This window comes from Cryptomeria japonica, chromosome 1, assembly GCF_030272615.1.
Source record: "Cryptomeria japonica chromosome 1, Sugi_1.0, whole genome shotgun sequence".
NCBI classification, from domain to species: domain Eukaryota; kingdom Viridiplantae; phylum Streptophyta; class Pinopsida; order Cupressales; family Cupressaceae; genus Cryptomeria; species Cryptomeria japonica.
Genome location: NC_081405.1, coordinates 556,505,954 through 556,525,907, shown reverse-complemented (window position 1 = coordinate 556,525,907; position 19,954 = coordinate 556,505,954).

The window sequence follows — 19,954 nt, the reverse complement described above, 5'->3', positions numbered from 1 at the left end:
CTCTCTTTACACGCCCTTGAAAAGTGTGAGCAAAGAGCTTAAAAATACTCTAATAACGTCAGCTCAAAGTTACAACAAACTGAAGAAAGATGAACAGTACGAAGAGAGAAAGGGACCTAGTCATGGTGATGTCGATAACAACAGTCTCGCTAGAAGCAGAAGCAGGTTCTGGAGCAGGAGCAGAATTAAGACTCTCATCGGCTATCTTTACACGCCCATGAAAAGCTTGGGGAAAGAGTTAAAGAATGCTGCAATAACGTCAGCTCAAATATACTGCTACACATGGTCATTTTACTACCATTTCCTCCTCCACTCATTGGGAAGCGCCTTACCACCACCACCAATATCTATCACCGAGATCAACGAGCTCGTGCTCAATCTCAACGGAGGGCCTGGTACGCAAGCGGATCATGACCCTTGCTCAACTTGTAAGGAAGATTTTCAGTCAAATCAAGAAATGGGTATGATGCTGCCCTGTGGACACAGATTTCACGGTCACTGTATTTCCAAATGGTTGCAGAATAATAATTGCTGCCCACTGTGTAGATTCATCTTACACGACGCTAATGCCACGATGTCACCAAATCAAAACCAGAAGAGCAATGATGAAGGCACAAGTATTGAAACCTTTAACATAGAAAGACAAAATATAATTCAATTACATCTGTATCCCGAACAATATAATATTTGAATTAAAAATAAGCTCTTAAATTGAGACTTTTCTGAAAATTTGAATGATATATACGATGACTTGAATGTCAGTATTTGTTTTATAAAGTAAACTATTATTCGGGAATCGCTTCTTTTTCATCTAAAGCATAACATATGGTATCGTTTCATAGTTCAATTGAATTGTAATAAAATTTCAGTTGTGTATGGATTTTGTTAACAAAATCTCAACAAGTTATATATATATATCCACCCTCTAAGTTGATTGTAAGTCATGAGATCATCTATTCAATTTTCATTTTGTTGTTGAGATCCACATCTTATTTTAAGAAATCCACCACCTTTTTCTTTTGCTTCCTTTTAGACTTCAACAATAACTTGTCACACATGATGAGTAACTTCTATTGGACTATTGAAGAACCACTATCTAGTAGTGCCCCATTCCCCAAAGATAGGATGAAGCCAAGAGTTGCAAACTAAAGGGTTTTATTAAGGTCATCGAGAAAGTACTTGTTTATCATCATGTTGTTCATGTTGTTCATAGTATCGTTATCCTCATTTAATTCTGGTAGTACCCCTAAAAAACATGGATGAAAAGTCAAAATTCACTTGATATTTATAGTCTATATAATAAGACATTCTTCCTTAAGAATCCATTGGATGACAAATAATAAGAGAAAAGATTGAGTTTTGAAAACCTTTTAAAGAAACAATTTAGAAATTATGCAAGAAATGCCATTTGACATGTCTTAATGATTAAGAAAACAATTGTATCCATTTTATTATGATGATTCATGATGGAGGATTGTATCTTATATTTGCATTTTTTTTCTACATTATTCCATTAAATCCTTGCCTTCTAATTATTGCAAGTATGTATGCATTAGGTGGTTTAATTCAAAAATTACTATGCCATATGTGTTGGAAAGTCTCTCCCCACCTCAACTACAACATAAAATGCAACATAATCATAGTTGTGTACTTATATATATGTTGTACATTTTCTCCTTGTAGGAAGTTGTATCAGAGTTATCCATACTTGTCAAAATGGGAATGTCATCCTTCTATGAATTAACACTATTGCTAATTATTGAATCCTTGTCCATGTTGATGAAATTGTTCGCTAAATAATCCATGTCTCCATGGATCCATTAGTTTCTCTAGAAGCATGTTAGATTGTGGAGGAACTAAGAGTATCAAATACAACTAGGCTTGGAGAAGAATTTTATTAAATTTCTAGTTCTTTAATTTTTATTTTGGGAATAAGTTGATAACAATGGAGTTACCTTTCATCTCAATGTTCCATATTCCGAATTGATGGAATATTTGAGTCCCAACACTAGTTTTTATGCATAAACCAAAAGAAATCATTGTTCCCATACATAAGCCAAACCAAACTTATAATTTTTATTAGGCTTAGAGGATACTTGTTGTAGTCCAAATTGTAATGCACGTAGGATTTATAAATTTGAAGAATAACATTTCCTTGTTATTACAATCACCTTGATGTTAAGTACAAAAGTTTGGTGTACTCCTTGTCCTTTTTGCCATATGTATTTTTAAATGTTTGAATATGCGCGTGTATTTAACTAGTAGTGTAGTTATTATGCAACATGAGGAGATACTATTAAAGATCTAAAACCTTAAAAGATATTGAAATGTAAATTCTGATCATCATATCCTATTCTTCACATGAAGTGTTTTGTTATTATAAATAGCGTTTCATATCTATAAGCAGTGGACACAAACTCTTAGAATATATTGAAGGCTCTTACGAAATCATTCATGTGGCATGTAAAGAGTTATATTCTAATCTATTCCTTTTTTAGCATATAAATATATAATTTTAACGTAGTTTGGTTATTATGACACATGAAGAGATACTATTCAACCAATTTAAATTGTGATCATCATGTCTTATTTTTTACATGAAATATTTTTCTATCATTAATAAATTTTTTATATATAAGTAGTAGATATAAAATTATACAAAAAAATAAGGGTTCTTACAAATTCACTCATATGCCATGTGAAGGGTTACATGTTAATATATGTTCATCTCATTTTGATCTCAAAATTGAGTTATGTTCTAATTTGTTCTTCTGAGCATGTGTATTTCATAGTGTACAAACATGTACATGTTCTCTAATGAGTAGTTGGATTATTATGACACATGGAGATATACAATTGAAATAAAGTCTTAAAGACATTGTAACATAATTATGATCATCATATAATGTTCTTAAAATGAAATATTTTGACCAAAAAAATAAAATTTCATATCTACAATTAGTGGAGATAGACTTGGGCACAACACATTAAATGTTCCTATAAAATAATACATGTGCCATGTGAAGACTTGCTTTCTAATATATATTCATGTTCCATTTTGATATTATGGTTATACTTACATTCTAATATATTATTTTAAGCATGTGTATTTCCTAACATATATAAACATACGGGTTTTAAATATTAAATGGTTACTATAACACACAGAAGATACTTAAAATAAAATATCCAAAAGAGATTGTAATCTAAATTTTGATAATCATGTCATATTATTTGCAATATATTTTTTTATGTTATAATTAGAGTTCCATGTCTACTTTCGAGGTATGCATGCATAACCATGATTTTAACTTTACAATAAGCACTCTTATGTTAAAAAGCATAAACTATGCTCACCCATATATAACAAAGGGTTGCACATAGTGAAGCATATTAGATTAGAATATTATACATATGTGTTTAAAATTTTTAAATGAATACAAATATAAAAATATTTCAATTCAAATAAACAAGTGCACATATTTTTCTACTTTGTTGAAATATTTTTCACAAAATAAAAAACAATTTCATACCATCAACATTAGTAAAACATTTCTAAATATAACTTAACAATTAAATTTATTCATGAATACAATGTGTAAGTAGTTTATATTTTTCAATAAAATAATTTATAAACATTTAAATTCACAAGTAAATAGTTTCTAAATACTTCCATGAAAGAAATCAAATCAGTTCACTCTTTCCTTCAAAGCTATCATAGTATTGATAATTGTCGTATGAAAATTATGTTGGTAATAGATCTCTATTATCATTATCATAAAAGTTCACACTTTTATTATCACATTATACTTCATGACATATAAGCTTGATATCCTATAATGTGCATATAACAAACTAAATGATTTTTTCACATAATGCACCTTAAATATAACAAAGTACATATACGTAAAAAGTAATGACCAACCATTACTCTAAGTGGGCTATGTGATTACTAATTCACTCTTGTCCCTTGAAGAACCTCATAAATCTTGTATTGGACTCACTATAGAGTCAATTATTAGGACAATCTTGTGTGGCCAAATTCCAAAGATGACAACTACTCTAATAAATTGGGATATAACTTCCTATCCCCTAAATGTCTTGTCAAATTTAATCAAATAAAAATTCAGAAGTCCAAAACCATCCATAAAGGATTATTCTTGTACTGGATGACTTTCCATGAAAAACTCCTCACTATAGATAATATTCAGAAGAGAGGTATGTAGCTATTTAATAAGTGTTTTTTATGTGAGGAGGATGAGAAAGGATCATGCCACCTTCTTTTTCACTATGATTACTCTTGAAAAATCAAGAAAAAATCATCAATATATTTTACTTGTCTTATATTTAGTAAAAGTATTTAAAGAATTATACTGAGAGTCAGCTCACCCATTATCCCATCATCTCTTAATGAAAATTTGGTGGTAGGTTTTCATTCATAGAAATTGAGACATATGGAAAGAACATAAATATAGCTTCATAAATTGTATCCCTACACAATTTCATAGTCACTTAGACCTCACTTTAGTATTCTACCCTTCCATGCTCTTATTAAGTCTAATTTTTTTCACATAAGTATCAAATATGCAATCTTCAATTTCACCTTGCCACGTGGTTCTTTGTTAAGAACTAATAGGCTGGACAAGGGTACCTTACGAACCCCTGTCCAACATAAAGGGTCCCAATTTCAAACCCTCCAATGGTCAAAAAATTTAGGTAAGATTTGCCTTCTAATGTCTGCTTGCATAAAAAATTCAAACATGTTTCATGAGGTGAGGTATAAAGTCAAGCCCTACCCCCTTATTTGAGACATATCTTGACAAGTTTCCAATTAGACTTTTGCAAATTCAAGTGAGCAAGTGATCAAGCATTATCAAGGCAATGAAGGAGAGGTCAAGTATTCAGATTTCAGACATTCAAGCTAGCATCCATGATCAAAGATCTTATGAATACATTTCTATATTCCTACATGACAACATCAACCTTTATATGAAGACTTTAAAGAAAGACTCATCAAGGTATGATATTCCAATTTCAACATTTCATTTCTAGATCTAGACTCTAACCTTTTAAAGTCATGCTTTTCAATTCAATTTCAATTCAATTATTGATAATTATAAATCCAAGGTTTGACCTAGAAAAACCAATATCAACAACATAATTTTCCTTCTATTGTGTGTAGGTGATAGATTTAGAAAGAAGAATGAGACACAAAGATTTAAATTTTGTAGAGGAAAAAAATTGAGGACAAGGTTGCCCCAACAGAATTTCTCTAACACTATAGATAAAACTTTAGAGAAAGACTCAAACAACATCCTAATCCCCAAAAGACATATGTTGTCTATATCCAACATTTTGAGGACAAGGGTGTTGTGAGTGAGATAGTCCAACATTTTTTACTCTATATTTTAAAAACATGTTCCTCTCTTCTTCCTCTTTCAGATTTGTACTTATGTTTGCATATCTAATATAAGACTATCTATGCATACTAAATATTATCAATTTCACATATTTAGCCCTTGATCTTGCATTCAATTTACATCTTTTCATAGCTTATAATCAACTCAACCCAACAAGTACTGAATTCACCTTGCACTCAATCCTCTTCAATTAGATTTATGATTGGCAAGTGGATCCATTCTCCTTCTACATGTAATCATTAAGTAAGTCTAGTTCCTAATTTTCATGCATAAACTTGTTAACCTTATTTTCCAACATTACATTTTTAGTGAACTTGACATAGTGCATTACATTATTTCTGATTTATTCGCTCAAATCTGATTGTTATTGCATATTATTTCTATATTTTGAACCATTTATTACTCAAAATGTTTCATTTTTTAGTGCATTTTACTTAATTAATTGGTTAACCAATCATTCTCTTTGGAAATTACATTGTTTAATCATTTATTTTGATTGCAGTGCATTTTACTTAATTAATTAGTTAACCAATCATTCTCTTTGGAAATTACATTGTTTAATCATTTATTTTGATTGCATGAGAGGCATTTTGAAAAAATATCTATTTTATTAGGTTTTCCATCTTTATGTATGAGTTTCACTATCCTTTCTCCCACATCAAATATCTTAGTGAGAAGAAGTTATAGATTTATGGCTTCCAAAAGTTTAAATACTAAGGGGTATAAGCCTCGGTTGAATAACCTATTCCATGGGAACTTGGGTGAATCCTCTATCCCTACACAAGATATACCTAATATTATGGAGAACCATTCCCCTTGTACTTAGCATGACAAGGATGACTCCATAACTTAAGTAACTAACGACCAATTGGGGAAGCTTGACCATGAGTTGGATAGGCTTCAATAATGGATGGGTCAAGAACACTTGAATAATGAGGCAATCCCCTTGATTTAAGACTTGAGGAGATTGATTAAAAGTGATGAAAATGGTGTGGAAGTGTTGCATGTCACTGTTCATATTATTGACACTAATGTTATGACCATGAAAAGTTGTGCCAAAGTGCTTGATCACTCAAATCCTACAAGTCAAGTTGACAATTCCATTCCTATGCCTATATATTTTTCTAATATGCCTACAAATACATCTTCCATAATGACTACCTCTACACAAAATGCTAATGCTACACATGTTAGCTAGGGGGCAAATCCTATCAATCAATACTCCTATATACCTCCTTCCATTGGCCTTCCATTTATGTTGGAAACATCTCCTATACCCACATATCATAATGTTCTACCTTCCTATTCTCAAGAACCACCTACTTACAATAATATTACATCTCCACTATAATCCAACATGTCCAACTCCAACTCATCCACTTAAGCCACTATAAATAATTTCTCACAGTGTCTCATCCTTATGATAACTATTGGCTTCTTTAATCCAATCAAAATTGAACTTTCCTAAAATAGATAATTCTAGCCCACTTTTCGATGACATTGTCCATATCGTTGTCCCTCAATATGTGGAGATTCATCATTTTGAGTTATATAAAATGGAAATGGTGACCCCCAAACTCATGTGGACCCTATTTCCCAACATTACATTTTTGGTGAACTTGACAGAGTGCATTGTATTAATTCTAATTTATATGCTCAAATATTATTGTCATTGCATATTGTTGCCAGATTTTGAAGCATTTATTATTCAAATATATATCCATTTTTTAGTGTATTTTATTTCATTAATTGGTTAATCAATCATTCTCTTTGAAAATTACATTGTTTATGTTGGTCAGGTTGAAAGTACCAGAATCCTAAGAGGGGGGGGTGAGTCAATATTCCCACTTAATTAAAATAACAAAGCTTTTTTTACCAATTGAAGCTATCCTAAAAATATCATATAGACTTGAAAAATAGTTAATGTGGAATTAAAAAGAAGAACACAACCACAAGATGAACACCAAAATTTGTACATGGAAAACTCAAATGGGAAAAACAGAGTGTTAACTATTAAGAAAATATAACTAGTTATAGTTGGGTTTACAAACAGGGTGACTCACTTCCAGGTGGCTCACTACCAGATTATAAAAATGGCTCACTATCGGACTGCTCATTGCAGATAAAATAAAAAATGACTAATTGTTGGAATTCTCACTGCAATGAAAGGGTTGAGCTAATAAAGCTTGCATCTCCAAGTGCATGAAATTAGTTCCAAGTTTAGTTCATATTATAAATCTTAGAATCTACAGAAGATCTGGTTAGAGATCTCTGTACCACTGTTCTGCAACAGGTCCCGTAAAGGACTTCTGCACTATTGATTACCTTCAATGTCTGCAACCCTCACACAAATTGCTTCTTTCGCTAATAGCTATCTTACACACATCAAACACACTCACTCTTGATCAATTCACTTGTCTTCTTTATCACTCATGAACATATGTATATATTAGAGGGTAACAATATAAATAACGTTTTGGCCAAGCCCAACATGTTATCAATAAGCTCATGTCAACCTCCACAATACTTCTACACAATTCCTTTACATACTTTCGATTACCAAAGCATATACTGTGATTATCGAAAAAGGGAAAGGGTCATCCAGACCCAAGAGAACAAACCTATCGCCATAAGATTAAGCTCAATATTTCCAAGATGTAGACTCCACACGTACTGGTAAGGAAACCACAATCACAAAACTTGAAGAGATACTTCTGATAGATACCAAAACTGCAAACACCAGGACACATAAGTGATATCAGGGTCAACCAAAATTCCTAACACTGTGATATTGAGGTCAATGGGACCTTAATGGGACTTCAAAAGATCATCATCCAAAGATGTCCACGTTGCATAATAACTTCTAACCAAAAACCGCAACACCTGAACTCCACATACATATCAACAATGACTTGCATAATATACATAACGTTTGGACTGATATCAGCGCCTACATACACTGTCTCGTATAGAACTAGATGAATGGTTTGACATCAATGACAATATTATTCACACATGTCTAACAATCTCGCCCTTTGTCATTGATGACAAAACATATTCAAAACACGACTGCGCCAACTCCCCCTTACTCATGCAGTTCCTCAAAACCATAATCCTTGAACTTATATTCCTTTTTCCTTTCTCTCCCCTTTTTGACATCAAGGACAAGTGATGCCACTGCTGAATAAAAAAGAAGAGAAAGAATAGATATATACAACCAAAAATGTGAGTCTTACACAAAGAAACCTTTAGTTGCTCTTCTTCGGAAATATAAGCTTCTGCTTAAATTCCTTTAGTTCCGGAAGGACTTCCCAAGAATTTATAGCCAATTTAATACTCACTGAAAGGATTCTGCACTCAATCACAAAATTAACAGAATTTGAAAAGTTATCTAGAGCATTTAGATTCTACTCATACTCTACTACATTTTCAAGAAAAATTGAAAAAGTGTTGTAGCTTAGCTTCAACAATCTCCTTAACTTTCCAAAACATGCTCACAAATTCTTCTTTCCGCCTTTGCAGCAGAAGAAGGTCAGCCTAAAGATAATTAACTATTTTCCTCTACTCACCATCTTTATCATTTAGAAATTCAAAAGGTTTACCTAGACTTGTCAGTTCGGCTTCAATAACATCAATTCTACCTTTGCACTTCACAACTGCTTCCAACCAAGAGATACAATATCTATAGATTTTGCTAGAACCGCAGATACAATCTCTCAATTCCTCTATGAAATTTGACAAATGGTTCTAAGAAATATCACATTCATTCAATAAAATTTTCATATCCAGTCCTTTTTCTTCAGTTGACTACTCAGACATTCTTTCTTTCAAGATCTCAATCAACGATTCCAGAAGCAGATTACTAACATCTTCTGGACTAATATTATTTTGGATCAGTTGCTTCATCAAAATAATCTCAATTCTATCTTACTTGGCTGAGGTCAGGCATTTCATACCAATCTTCTGAATTCCATCTGTAATAACAACCAACTTTAACAGATTAAACTCATCATCTAAGTCTTTAGCTTCCTACTCATTCACTTCCAAAACTCCTCTAGTTGCAGGGGATTCTGAATCATCAATTATCACAAAATCTTCTATCTTTCTTTTCTTTGACTTTGAAACAACAATAGGAATAGACTGTCTCCTTTTCTTCTTTTTGAAAGATTCTCCAGATTCGGATGAGAAAGAAACAAAAAACTGGGTCAACTCTCCACATATCCACAAATGAATTGAAATAATTATTGCAAATCTCCTCTCCGTTATTCAAACTATTTAGATATTTAAAAAAATCTTGCAATCGGCACACCAAATTCCCAAATAACATTATCTTTTTCCAAAAGGAATTTTAAACAGTACATGACTAAACTCACAAGAAATGATCCATACCAGAAAGCATAATTCTTCTCTTTTGTCATCTTGATATTTTCTAACAACAATTCTCTCAGTAATTCACATAAGTCAAACAATATGTTCTCCATCACAAACATATATGCCATATACACTACAATTGTGGAGGTGGCTCCTCCCCTATTTCTAAAATATACTTTGTAAGAGATGCCATAGGCAACATACCTCACTACCAGGTTGATGATCGTATTGATGATTAGAGCTCACTGATCACTCTTCACACCGGTTAGGGATTCCACTTCCATGGTCAACATCGATTTCTTTGCTAGAACTTCTCCATTGATGCACAAGCCGGTGATCTTAGAAATTATTTCCTTTGTAATTGGATAGGGTTTATCCAACATGATGTAATTATCTTGCACACGGCTAAGGATTACTTTGATTACCTCTACATTGTCGAACCAAGGGAATTCTATCCACAGATTCAGACCTTTACCTTCTAACTCTTTGATCCTCTGCAATTCATCATCCTTAAAACTTTCTTCAATGACTTGTTGGAGATTATTAGAAGTATGCTACAAATATGTACTTGAGAGATATCTGAGAGGTGTTGTCTTTGATGTCAACATATTTATCTATCTGTGACAGTGTTGCAATGAAGTTCAGTGAGTTGTTTTGTTCAACATGTTGATGATCAGAGTTTGTGGATTAAAGGGTTTGTAGCGGATTGTCTATAGTTGATTCAATGTAATTTTCAGAGGTTCGCATAAAGATTTGATTGAGTTATGGATATATATGTTGAGACTAGTTTTTTCAATTGTTCAGTGATGATAAAATGTCAGTATTTTGATATGCATTGCTCTGTATTATTATATCTTGATCTGCAGATTTGGAGATATGTTTGGGACATTGGTGTGTATCCTCAATTAAGATGACTCATCGTTTGGAGCTCCACAAGTTATTTTCTAGGCTGATAGGGTATGCGCTGGATCATGGTGTGCCAAAACAGGCCCTTAAGTTGCAATCAAATTTCAGAAAATCAAAGTTATGCAACTTGACATGAAAATTTGAATAAGTTGTGAACATTATTTTTAAAATATGTAAGAAGAGAATCTATAGAAAATTGAATGTAGTTTCAAAGCTACTATTTTTTTTTTTTAAATAAAAAATTCTTTTGATGAAAATTTCAAATTTCAATGCAGTGGTACTAAAATTTTAGAAAAAAGATAAGAAGTAGACGTATGTCTAACCACCCTAATCACAATCAAATCATAATATTTTTTTATAATATTTATAATATAAGTATTATAGTCATATCCGGATGTGAAACATATTTTTTTATAATTTTTTATAAAGTAAATAATTATTTATGAATTGTTTACTACAACTTTTTAGAAATTCAGAAACTCCTACGTCTGACCACCTTAACTTGGTCAAAACCTTATGAATTTTTATTTTTTATTTTTTCCCTATAGTAGACAAAGCATAGGATGTGATGCATGTTTCGAATTCAAAAAATGTTATACCGTTTGAAAGTTATGAGTGTTTTTCAATCTGTCTGTCAATTAGGACTATTGTCAGAATTCAATTAGAAAATAGATAATTTTTATTAAAGTCGAAATAAGACAAGCCTTATATTGTTGGAAAGATGAGAACATCCTTAAAAAAACCTTTTCATTTTATCAGTTTTGGCTACAAGAAAAGTAGTCAGCCACCAGTGTAAAGTCTGGAAAATCAAGGAATACTAAAAAAGACATTTTTTCAGTTGACTTTCTAGGCTTGTCACTTCCAAGCCAAATCCCAAAGCATTCCTTAGCCAATAAGTAAATTCACTAACTAAATTTGCACATAATTTATCTATTGTTTATTAATATATTAATATATAATATTTTAATATATTAATTTATAAATAAATTAGTATGTGAGGGTTAGTGCAAGAAGATGAGTCCAATTTTTGGCTAAGAAGTGGAAGTGTTTTCCCTAATTTTTCAGGTTTTGTCTCATTTGAGCTTACATTTTGAAACACTTGGAGATTGAATCTTGAAAAAAGTCATATAAATATAAAAGATAGCCCTCTGAGTCTACTTTCCAAATATGTAATTTATTTGAATACCCACATAATAAAAAACAACTTTTTGAATGGAGTTCTAAAAACTATGTTTTAAAAATGGTTGTTTCAAGACCATACCATGCATGTGTACGACCCACATTTTTTGACACAATTAAAATTATTTTCTCAAACCATTTTGGGAAATGATTTGTAACACACTGAAAATTGATAAACATATTTTTTTTTTAAATATTTTTTTTAATTAATTTTTTAATGACCATAATTATCTTTTCAAAAATTTGAGGTGTACGACCCACATAATTTGACGTAAACTTAACATTTTTTGATTTTTTTTTTTTTTTAAAATAGAAAAGAATTTTGTGTAGATTGATGACATATACTTTTTTTTTTTCAAAATTCATTAAAATAAAAAAGTTATTAAATTAACAAAATTAGTTAATATTTTAAGTTTATGGACCCAATTTAGTATAAATTAAATGAAAAATAGTTAAAATAATAATTGTTTTTTTTAAATTACATAATTAGAATGTAGACAGTATAATCTGAAATGGGTTTTAATTTCATATAAAAATTCTCTAATTAGAGGCACGTAAACTATTTTAAAAGTTCATATTTGTGCTTTCGCCCATAGGGATTTGAATTTGCAGGTCCATGTCTCAGGTGTGGCCATCCTAGGCCTATCCCGGACCTAATCCTGAGGCGAGTGGTGTGTTGTGGAATCAACTTCCAGAAAACGGGGGTCCGTTCCTAAAATTACCATTATTGTCCAAAAATGACAAAATGCGGCTGAAAAAATGGGTAAAATCAGATTTAAAAATGGGGGCTCATTTTTAAAAAATGGGACCCCATTTCATTTTCAAGCCGATCCCCATTTGAGAATGAAATGGGGCCCCATTTAGTTTCACCTTGGGCCCCCATTTCTTTTTGCCTTAGGGGCCTGAAGCAAAAATGGGCCCCCGTTTCTAATAGCGCATTTTCCAATGCGTAGACTTCCACTAATTTGTGACCCATTACCTTGTACTTACTCATGATATTAGAGATTAGGGGAGAGAGAGAGAGAGAGAGAGAGAGAGAGAGAGAGAGAGATTAGGGGGGAGAGAGAGAGAGAGAGAGAGGGAGAGATGGGGAGAGAGAAGGGGGAAGGGAGAGAGATAGATATAAATTAGGGGAGAGGGAGAGAGATTATGGGTCCTATGGTGTCCTAAGGGGTCATATTGTGTCCTACGACCCCTTATAACACCATATAACCCCTTAAGACACCAAAATGTGTTGTTATGGGTCATATTGTATCCTAAGGGGTCATATTGTGTCATATGACCCCTTTAAGACACCATAAGACCCCTTAGGAGACAATATGACCCTTTACGACTCTATACGATGTTGTTATGGGTCATATGACCCCTTATGACACCATATGGTGTCGTTAGGGGTCATATGGTGTCCTAAGGGGCCATGGGACACCATATGACCCCTAAGGACAACATATGACCCCTTATGACACCGTATTGGGTTGTTATGGGTCCTATGGTGTCCTAATGGCTCATATTGTGTCCTACGACCTCTTAGGACACCATATGACCCCTTAAGACATCAAATTGTGTCATTATGGGTCATATCTTGTCCTAAAGGGTCACATTGTGTCCTAAGGGGTCATATGGTATCCTAAGGGGTAATGGGACACCATATGATCCCTAAGGATAACATACGACCCCTTATGACACTATATTGGGTCGTTATGCGTCCTATGGTGTCCTAAGGGGTCATATTGTGTACTACGACCCCTTAGGACACCATATGACCCCTTAAGACACCAAATTGTGTCGTTATGGGTCATATTGTGTTGTAAGGGGTCATGAGACACCATATGACCCCTAAGGACAACATACGACACCTTATAACACCATATTGGGTTGTTATGAGTCATATGGTGTCCTAAGGGGTCATATTGTGTCCTACGACCCCTTAGGACACCATATGACCCCTTAAGACACCAAATTGTGTTGTTATGGGTCATATTGCGTCCTAAGGGGTCATATTGTCCTATGCTTTCCTAAGGGTTCATATTGTCCTAAGGGGTCGTTATGGTTCATATGACCCTTTATGACTCTATACGGTATCGTTATGGTTCATATGACCCTTTATGACTCTATACGGTATCGTTATGGGTCATATGAGCCCTTAAGACACCAAATTGTGTCGTTAGGGGTCATATGATGTCCTAAGGGGTCATGGGACACCATATGACCCCTAAGAACAACATATGACCCCTTATGACACCATATTGGGTCGTTATAGGTCATATTGTGTCCTAAGGGGTCATATGACCCCTTAAGACACCAAAATGTGTCATTATGGGTCATATGGTGTCATAATGGGTCATGGGACACCATATGACCCCTAAGGACAACATACAACCCCTTATGACACTATATTGGGTCATTTTGGGTCCCATGGTGTCCTAAGGGGTCATGGGACACCATATGAAGCCTAAGGAAAACATATGACCCCTTAGGACACAATATGACCCCTCCCCTAAGGGCTCATATTGTGTCCTAAGGTCTCTCTCTCTCTCTCTCTCTCTCTCCCCCATAATCTCTCTCTCTAAAATATGAGTAATGAAATTGGATATCATATTTTATTGGATATCCGATTTCTATGACTGCCATTAATGTGGCAATAGTAAGAAAAAGGTGGCAATGGGAAAAATTTTGGGACCATAAATTTATACATTAAAATCGGATATTCGATATAATCCGATATCTGATTTACCGGATATCTAATTTTTGTAAATAATAAAAAGCCTTGTGGGCCATTTTGTGGATTCCAATGACCCACAGTCTTCACATTCTATTTTTTGTCGACAATTATGGGTTTTCAGACAGGTTGAGACAAATTTGTGCTTTTGAGAGATTCTTAAGGTCAAATCTTACATTGTCAATCATTTAGGAGCATCTTCGTGGAGGTAAATGAGGAGTAGTAGTCATTGGAAGTCTAAACGGAAAAGAAAACTTTCAAATGACCAAATTGAAGTGTATAGAGAAAGAGATAGAGAAGGTCATAGGAGGAGAAGGCAAGGTATGTTAAATATTGCTAATGTTACTTCAAGTGAAGAGGAAATTGAATTTGAAAATGTTGAACAAGTTTTTGATTAAGGAAAATCAGGTTTTAAGGGACCCAAAACCCGCTTACATAACGAGAAGATAAGCATAAGAGAAACTAGAACGAACTGGACAAAGGAAGAAAGGTTGCAAAAGAACAATAGAGAAAACACCACCCAAGGAAAAGAACAACATAAGGTCAGGAAGAAAATGGCAACCTAAAAACAGATTACATGTCAAATGAAAATCTTTTTATAGTCTTCCACATCCTTAAACAACATCATCATCGCATTAGCTACCTCTTTCAAGTCTTTGTTTTCCTGCATCTAGTGGGTGTCTTTGGTCTTCAACTCTAGCTCACTAGTAGCTTGCCTGGTTCTGTGTCTGGAGGAGTGAAGAACATAACTAGTGGTCGGCATGTCATCAATGATCACCATCTCTTTATTCTGCTTGTTCTTCTCTAGACAATGAAGGTGATAATGAAAAGAGAATGGAAAGTGAAAATTTGGGAGTTGACAATGAAGGTGTCCATAATTCTAGTGTAAATGTGATTTTTTTTGACATTGGAGGTGAAAATGTAGAAAATTTTGACATAGGAGGTGAACATGTTGAAAATTTTGACATTGGAAGTGAAAATGTGGAAAACTTTGATATTGAAGGTGGAATTGCTCAACCAAGTGAGCAATATGTAACACCTAATTACTTTATAAATGAAGACCCTCTCATGGATGAAAGAAAAATTCCAAATCTAAGACCTTCAAGAACCCCGAAATGGTTACTTGAAATTGATGAGAACATTATTTCGAATCTTGAAGGAAAGAGGTCAACAAGAACCGTTCGGTTGTGGGCTACATGTAACTTTTCAACCAAATTTTTAGTAATAAGATATTAACCGAGCAATGCCAACTCTTTGTTCAATTGCTAAAGATTATAAAGATGACACCATTTCTAAGCAAATTGAAGATTCCTATAAACAAGAAGATGGAGAAAAATTATATTATTGCCAAAAATCTATTTGATGCTCTCAATTGTATTCGAAAGAATACCAAAGAAAGAGATAAGAGAGCCACTTGAAGAGTGATTACAACCTCCTTAGTAAGCCATCAATTGAGGAAGGCTCATCAAATGAGACAAACTTGTGTTTATTTGAACATAAATCGTAAAACTTTGGATAGAGCACTTTGACGAAGACAAAGACTTGATGATCCACTTCAACATGATATGGGGGCTTTTGGTGGGAGGCTTCCACATGTTGATAGAAAGTTGACTGACAATGTGAAGGAGGAGATTCAACACTTTTTGGCACTCTAATTCTAGAGTATCACCCAATGTAAAGGATGTTTTGAAATTAAGAATCAGTTACCGAGACCACAAGCCGCATCCCAAACATTTCTTGGAATCAAGCTAAACAATGTTGTACAATTATTTTTGTCAAGTACATCCAACTTTGCAAATATCACAAAGGGCCTTTGAATCTTTGAAGCCATTTTATTGTGTTCCCCTTAAGATTCGTAATACTTGTTGTTGCAAGTACCATGTGGAGTTTTCAATGTACCATGAAATTTTATGCCATATTCGTTCTACGATGCATACTAATGAGATGTTGCAGGAGTGTGGTGCAATGCTATTTCCGAGATCATCAAGAGACTTGCAAGATCTATTTTTATGCCCTAGAGATGATGGCTACTATTTCTATAGAAATGATTGTTTGAATGAGAAGTGCTCACAATGTGGTGGGTTGTCAAAGTTTTTTTCATGTTTTAATGAGGGCAACTAACACGAGTTTGGAAAGAATTGTGTTGAAAAAAAAAGGTATGAGACAATGAAATATACTTTGAAGAGTGGAGGTGAAAGTTCTAGATGCAAATTAGTCTCAAGAGAAGTGAGTGTTGTTGATTTTATTTTGGATTTTAAGGAAAATATTTCTTACAAGTATGCAAGGCACACCCATAGGTCTCCATGGTTGGATCAATAGTTTAGGATGTGTAAGAACTCTTTCCTGATTGGCACTATTGTATCGGTGGTTGATTTTGCAGAGAACTATACATTTCAACCACAAAATGAGGTACAATATCAGTACTACAATTCAATCAAGATTTCTATTTTTGTTCACATTACATATAGACATGCTCCTAATAGTACAAAAGAGGATAGGAAGATAACCAAGGAGTATCATTTTTATATGAGTGATGATATATCACACTCCTTTGAGTATGTGCAACATTCTTTTGAGATTTTTTTGAGTTCTTGTATGAGAAAGATATTGCAATTGATCGACATATCATATGGTCAAATAACTGTACGGTTCAATTCAAGAATGCCCATATGTTTTATTGGTTGAGTAGAATGCATGTAGAGAGCTCTAGTTAAGGAAAAATTCAGAATTTCAAGTGCAAATTTATCTGATGCACATTCTATTGTTGATTGGTGTAGTTCAACATTATCACATGGATGTACTCTTGATTCAACAGTGACCAGATTATTTTGGTTGGTTGAGGAGAGCACAGTGGGATACAGATTGGATTGTCAAACAATTAAAGATTCTTCAAAGATGCATTCATTTCTCATCTTAGATGCAAGTACATGGACCATTTGGACACAAGCGTTGGCTTGTTTTTGTCAGAGTTGTGTTTGGTATGATTGGGATTAGTGTGAGTCAAGTGAGTGGGTTGATACGTGGGTTCCCCAATATATAACTCCTTTATCTCAAACAATATTCTTGTCAAATAATGACATGGAAAGTTCACTTGAGTATGACCATCTATCAAATCTTGTACAGCCTGGACATGTTTTTGTAGTTGTTGCACCGCAAGGGAATGAAGAGAGATCAAAATAGGAGCATGCATAGGGTAATAATGCCTAAATGGACATGTCAGAGTTGATGGTTCATTATCACGATGAGAAGAATGAGAAATTGGCCACGCGACAACATTCGATTGAATGAGACTGACGATTTTTTTGCCAACCGGAAAAATGTTGCCCTAATAAAACCATATGGAAAATTGAAAAACCGAGATAGGATTTTGTAGGGACCCCTCTCATGGCCCCGTAGGCTCAAACAAATTATTCACAAGTGCCACAGATTCTGAGTTAGGGCCCATCAAAGTTTGACAATTTTTAGCATTTAGGGTGCACAAGGGATGACGCCGATCAGGTATGACCCCGAGCGTTCGATCAAGTGTGGGGGGGGGGGTGGGATAGGAGCATGCATAGGGTAATAATGCCTAACCAAACATGTTAGAGCCAATAGTTCATTATCATGATGAGAAGAATGAGAAATTGGCCACACGACAACATTCAATTGAATGAGACTGATGATTTGTTTACCAACCGAAAAAATGTTGCCCTAATAAAACCGTAGGGAAACTTGAAAAACCAAGATAGGATTTTTTAGAAAGCCTCTCATTGCCCTGTAGGTTCAAACAAATTATTTGCAGGTGCCATGGATTCCGTGTTAGGGCCTGTCAAAGTTTGACAATTTTTAGCACTTAGGGTGCTCAAGGGACGACGCCGGTAGGGTATGACCTTGAGCGTTCGATCGAGTGGGGGGGAAAAATAGGAGCATGCATAGGGTAATAATGCCTAATTAGACATGTCAGAGTTGACGGTTCATTATCATGATGAGCAAAACAAGAAATTAGCCACGCGACAACATTCGATTGAATTAGACTGATGATTTTTTTGCCAACTGAAAAAATGCTGCCCTAATAAAACCGTAGGGAAAATTGAAAAAATGATATAGGATTTTGTAGGGACCCCTATCATGGACCCATAGGTTCAAACAAATCATTCACAAGTGCCACCAATTTTGAGTTAGGGTCCATCAAAGTTTGGCAATTTTTAGCACTTATGGTGCTCAAGGGATGACGTCGGTAGGGTATGACCCCAAGCGTTCAATTGAGTGGGAGGGAAAAATAGGAGCATGCATAGGGTAATAATTCCTAATTGGACATGTATGAGCTGACGGTTCATTATCACGATGAGCAGAATGAGAAATTGGCCACGCGACAACATTCGATTAAATGAGACTGATGATTTTTTTGCCAACCAAAAAAATGCTGCACTAATAAAACCATAGAGAAAATTGAAAAACCGAGATAGAATTTTGTAGGGACCTCTCTCATGGCCACATAGGTTCAAACGGATCATTGGCAGGTGCCACGGATTCTGAGTTAGGGCTCGTCAAAGTTTGAAAATTTTTAGCACTTAGGGTGCTCAAGGGACGACGCCGGTAGGGTATGACCCCAAGCGTTCGATCAAGTTGCAGGGGGGGGGAATAGGAGCATGCGTAGGGTAATAATGAATTGTATTGTATTTTTCATTAAATGAATTGTATTGTTCATTATACAAACAACACTTACGATGAAATGAAATGAATTGTATCATTTATTAAATAACCATTATTAACCATTGTTAATTATTCGATTGAAGATTAAAAATTTCCATGATAACACCATGTACAAATGAGCAACAATTTATATGATCAAATATCAACTTCTGTATATATGAAAATGTCAAATGATTACAAGTGTATGTGCATACACGAATATGGCATAAACACCAACTCAAACAAAATGTATGTCTATATACGTGAATGTATGTCCATATACAAATATACATGCCAACTAGACATGTAAGCATCCCAAAACTATCTATAACATCCTAAGCTGCTGATGGATCATCAAAATTGATCCTGTTCACCACACTGCTCGGCTCTGAAGGATCCTGCACAAGAAAAAACAAACCACGATTAAGATTAGTTATATTATATCTCACATTCGAAAAGTTAACATAAAAATGAACTATAATTTAACTATTCTTGTTTACCTCATCTCCATGTTTTCTCTTCGGCTTTGCAGGACTCTTGATGTATGTCTTCGGTAGAGGAGGTATGTTTTCAATATTTTCATACACAACCTACATATGTTCACAAACATGACATCGATACAAGTTAGCATATAATTGTCACTGATAATAACAAATTATATCTACTAAACACAAAATAAAATAAACAC